Source organism: Dipodomys ordii, unplaced genomic scaffold (genome assembly GCF_000151885.1).
Source record: "Dipodomys ordii isolate 6190 unplaced genomic scaffold, Dord_2.0 Scaffold44, whole genome shotgun sequence".
NCBI classification, from domain to species: Eukaryota; Metazoa; Chordata; class Mammalia; order Rodentia; family Heteromyidae; genus Dipodomys; species Dipodomys ordii.
In genome coordinates, this window is record NW_012267260.1 from 4,447,765 (window position 1) to 4,453,270 (window position 5,506).

The following is a 5,506-nucleotide window of genomic DNA, read 5'->3' on the forward strand; positions in this document are numbered from 1 at the left end:
CTTAGCTGATTAAGCTCTCTCAGCACTTAGCTTGATACTTCACAAATCGTGGGTACTAAAAGTTGTAATGAACATAAGTTGTGTTCTGTCAACTTGTTTTGGTTAATATGTGTTCAAAGAGATGTCCAGTCATATTTCCAGATACAATGAAATACTGATAGTAGACAGGAATCCAGACAGAACAAGCAAATCCAGGGTGGGAAATCATAAAATCATAGATATTGGCATACAAAGATGGTTCAATCCTGGGAAACAGTGACACCATTTTGTCATTGAGAAAACTACATACAGAGAAAAATGAAACTCAGCAAAGCGCACAAATATAGTAAATGACAAAACTGGGGAGTTTGTATTTAGTTGAGAATCCCTTTGTCTGGTTTCAAATTTAAAAGGGTACATTATTTTTCTAAAAATAAGAGTTCTTAGTGAAGAAAGAGTGTTGCTGTCAAGCATGAGTGATCATAGAATTCTGATTTTTCCATTTGAATAATTCAAAGCAAGGTTTAATGGATCCAGGCATCAGCCCACCTTGTCAGGAAGGCTGGTTCCCTCAGCAGAGGGGGTGGTATTAAGCAGGCTATGGCTGTTGTTGAAATGGACATTTGCAATTTTAGGGTTTTATTGTCATGTAAACTCTAAAGAAAACTCTTGCCAAGTTTTCTTTCCATCCCTATTTGGCCAGGTGGTGTCAGGTTTAATCCATCATTGTTGACCTCTCATTTGAGACCTCTCTAGAATGAAACACTCTTTATGCCTTCAGGGCCTGTTTGAGCTACAGGAAATACAGATATCAAGATGCCAATTCCTTGCCCAAGTCTGTATTAAATAAAAATAAGTACCAAAAGCCAGGCTCTGGTGGCTCACACGTGTAATGCTAGCTACTCAAGGAGGCTGAGATCTGAGGAGCACAGTTCAAAGCCAGCCTGGACAAGAAAAGTCCATGAGACTCTTATCTCCAATAAACCACCAGAAAACCAGAAGTGGCACTGTGGCTCAAGTGGTAGAGCATTTGCCTTGAGCTGAAGAGCTGAAGGACAGCGCCCAGGCCCTGAGGTCAAGCCCCATGACTGACTAAATAAATAAATACTAATTGTTGACTAGTTAAGTGTGACTCAGCTCCATTTTACAAATTTTTTCTCATCTAGGTACTTAATTAGCTGAGAAGATCTAGAAAAATTAGGTGATCTTTTAGCTTAGTCTCACAGTGCATAGTAACCACTGATAAAGCACCCCTCATGCTTTATGAAGTTCCTCAGTCATCTGGAAACAGAAGAGGAGACACTGGTATATACATTTCTCCTATCTGCAACTGGTCTTTCTCAGATACACAAGAAGCAGTCTTCAGAGCCCACTGTCTCCTAATAGAAGAAACCAAGTCCCAGAACTAGCTACATGTTAGGTGTAATGACTTGAGACCTTCCATTAGGAAATACTGAATCGAACTAATCCACAACTCATCTCTGACTATCAACGCAATGAAGACTTACGGCATTAATTACTTAGGAGCAACAGTGCATGTAAAACTGTCACCAGCATAAGCACAGGTACCTTTAGGTATGCATTGGCATGTGCAAAACCAGAAGTTTTAATATTGCATTTGGGGTACTAATTAAAATTTAAAAAGAACGTTACCTTAACGAGGGAGGCCTACCTTGGGTATGATGTATTGCTAGCTGTTTCTCTCCAGCAGTCCCCTCAGTAACCTAAAGGGCTGGTACATTCCTGAGTTCTTATTTTCCCAGCATATAGAGCTCCTATTGCTCAGAGATTTTTTAACATATTGCCTGAAGTGTGTTAGAAGGTTGTGCAGGTATTAACACCACAGACGTTGTTGGGATGTTAAAAACCATTTTTGTCAGACCCTTATGCAACATCATGGATTTTGTTGCACTCTGAGAGAATTGTTTTTGTTAATATACATACACAGAGAAGTGATTAACTATCAAAGTGATCATCTTAAAAGGAAACCAAATTGTAAAATCTATCCATGTGGTGTTCTATACAGATATCAAATTAAATAAAACCTAATATGACAATTACAAAAAGCAATCACTTTTATAATGGATTGATGATTAATCATTTATAAAGTACTTATCTATCATATTCCCACCCAGAAAGAATATTATGGGTTGTCACACCAGTGTGAGACTCGATGGGTGCTTTAGTGGAAATAATTTGAACCATCACTGGGATGGTTTGTTTGGGAACATTTTCCTTTACTACAAAAACTGAGTTATGCAGACAAATTCCAAAGCCGCATGACCATTGCTGTAGGAGAACTAGACGTATACAAGTTGAGGCATTTCAAAGAGGACAGTGTCCCTCCCTTACCTTTACATAAATCATGTTTGCTATGAGGCAGAAATAGAGAACATTGCTTCTGTACTTTATAGATGTGGATGTAAGCCTGCCTCTGCTCACAGTCTGTCTTGTACAAACTAGGGATGCTTTCTGTTCCATCCCTAGACGATACTGTACTGTCTATTTGAAGACCTGCCCATGGCTTCCTCTGACAAGGAGCCGGGCTGTGGCAGTGGGGTTCTTCCCACCATCAGTATCGCTGTCAGGGAGAGAAAGGAGCCAGCAGGGCACAGTCTGCCCGGGCCTCTCTTGGCACCAGGCCTTGCCACGCTGACAGCTTCTTGGCTCACTGCACATTATCAACACTCCACATACAATCCAGACCCTGAGGGCCTAACTGGGCTGCTTCTCCAAGTTGCTTTTTATTTCACATTAAGTAGATCCGTGTTAGGTATAAAATGATTTATCAAATGTTCTAGCGCTCTTTAACTATAATAAATACACACTTGGATGTAAATGTAGTATCTTAGCAGTGATCTTCGATGGCTTTTTGTTAAAGAAATGCCATGTAGGTAGAATATCAGTGGTCCAATAATCATGGAAGATGTTACAGGTAAATGTAACGTGTAGGCAGGTTATATTGTAGACTAAGATCCATACATACACATATATGTATACATACACACACATATATAAAAATATATTGTATGTCCCACATACATAATCCCTGGGGATTAGGAAATTGGAGACAGAAAGAGCTGGAAAGCTTGGCTGTCTTTTAGATAGATGATTGAAGCCTGCTGTTCCTTTTCTGTCCTGGCTGTGGTCTTTCTTCACAAATCAACTCACACGAAGTTAGGTTCATCAAAGCCTTGTTAGTTCAACAGTTCTTATTCTGCATTAAAAAAAAAAAACCAACAAGTTTCTTTCCTGACTCCATAAATTCTGGCACATCCTCTTAAAGCTTTGCTTCTTTTGTGCTAGGGCTTTTGTGTGGGAGAATCAAAATGGGTGCTGTTTAGTGGACAATACCCTTTGTTATTCCCAGGTCTTAGCCAACCAAAACAGCTTCTGCCATTCAATCTTAAAGCAATGAACGACTTCCACTGCATGGGAGGGCTAGTGCACTTGGGTAAGTGTATATTTGTTTGTTTCTGAGATTAATAATTTGCTCTTTCTCCACATCCAACAGCTCTTGATACTTATCCAACTGATTTTCTTTCATAGCCTTCTGTTTACTTGCAGAATGCGAGTCATATTTTTTAGAGAAGCTCATTCAGTCTTATTTTAACTCCTATTTAGATTACTCTTTTATTTCTGTTACCTCGGAAGTGATCCCTTATTGGGACTCCTTCCATGAAAGCAATGTTTTCTGTGGCACCACATTTTGGAAATGATTTCTTGGCGGCATGGTTGTTTTCTTTCCCACTTGGGTCCTTGTGTGTCAGCGAGATCTGTGCTTGTTTATCTGGGACTCCATACTGCTCAGGTGAGAGTCAGTTCATGTATCTGTGGTTCTGTATTATCGCTATTCTAAAGACACACAGCCCATATATCTTTGAAGTCTTGGCCTGGCTTGGCCTACATTTGGTTAAGGACTATTCCCACCTTTCTTTCATACTCTTGGAATTATGCTCACCATAGACCACAGGGTATAAATAGGGTCAAACTTCTTCTCACCTTGTATTTGCCAACTGGTGGTCCCTACCCAGGGAACACCACTCCCTGGCAGTGGGTGGGAAACTGTGCACTAGCTTCCCCAAACTTGAACTCAGCAACTTTACTAATTATCACCAGTTGTGTGGCCCTCTAGGCTTGTCTCTTCCACAGACATTTTGTCTGTTTTCACTCACTTCTGATCCTCAAAGAAATTTAATCTGCCCACTGAGCAAGAGCACGTCTTTATAAACATCTAATGATCATGTTTGGTCTATCAGGCTGACTATCAGGATACAGTGTCAACTAACACTAACAGATTTATCAGAGGATATCCCTAAAGCATTGTCTAGAAACTTTGCTGATCCGTGGACAACTTCATGATAAACTATGTCCTCCACAAAGTCCAAAGATCATAAAGAATATAGACTATGTTAGGTTATGGAAAAAACACAAGATTCATCTAAGTATAAATTTTCTGGATGAAAATGGAGAGAACAGATATAATTTATAATTTGTATACTGAACGTTTTAAGTTTTAATAGACTCAATCCATGAAGACAAAGATAGGAAGCAAAAATGTATCCATCAAGAGCTAAAAGAATATGTGCTCCAGGCGCCGGTGGCTCACGCCTGTAATCCTAGCTACTCAGGAGGCTGAGATCTGAGGATCATGGTTCAAAGCCAGCCTGGGCAGGAAAGTCCGTGAAACTCTTATCTCCAATAAACCACTAGAAAACTGGAAGCAGTACTGTAGCTCCAGTGGTAGAGCACTCACCTTGAGCTGAAAAGCTGAGGGACAGCCCTCAGGCCCAGAGTTCAAGCCCCACGACTGACACATACACACACACACACAAAGAATATGTGCATATGTGTATGAGAGTAAGAGAAAGACAAGAAAGAGAGAGGTGGCAAGAAGAGAAGGAAAAAGGGAAAGGAAGGGAGGGAAGGGTGAGGAAGGGAGGGAAGGGTGGGGGGCTGGCCTAGAACTGATCGCCCCATGATTACAAAAGCTTGAGCCATGTGCCTGACTTCAAACAAGACTTCTAGTAAATGCTTTCTATATTCTAATCCTTCCTAAGTCATTGTCTGGCATATCTTTCCCTTTTAGCTGTTATGCTGAATGGAATGATTTAAAGCTGCATGCAAATGTATCAGTACAGCCGGGCACCAGTGGCTCATGTCTGTCATCCTAGCTTCTCAGGAGGCTGAGATCTGAAGATCAAGGTTCAAAGCCAGCCCAGGCAGGAAAGTTCATGAGACTCTTATCTCCAATTAATCACCAGAAAACAGAAAGTGGTACTATGGCTCAAATAGTAGAGCGCTAGCCTTGAGCTAGCCTATGCCCAGAGTTTAAGACCCAAAACAGATGGGGGGGGAGGGGAGGAGACGGGGAAGGAAGGGAAGGGGGTAGTAATCAATACAGTAACCATATTTTAGATTCTTTGTTGTGAAATAATGAGAATCGAGAAGGTGGACAATAGGAAAGATTTAAGTTAAAAAATGATATGAGCCAGAGCTGGTGGCTCACGCCTATACTCCTAACTAC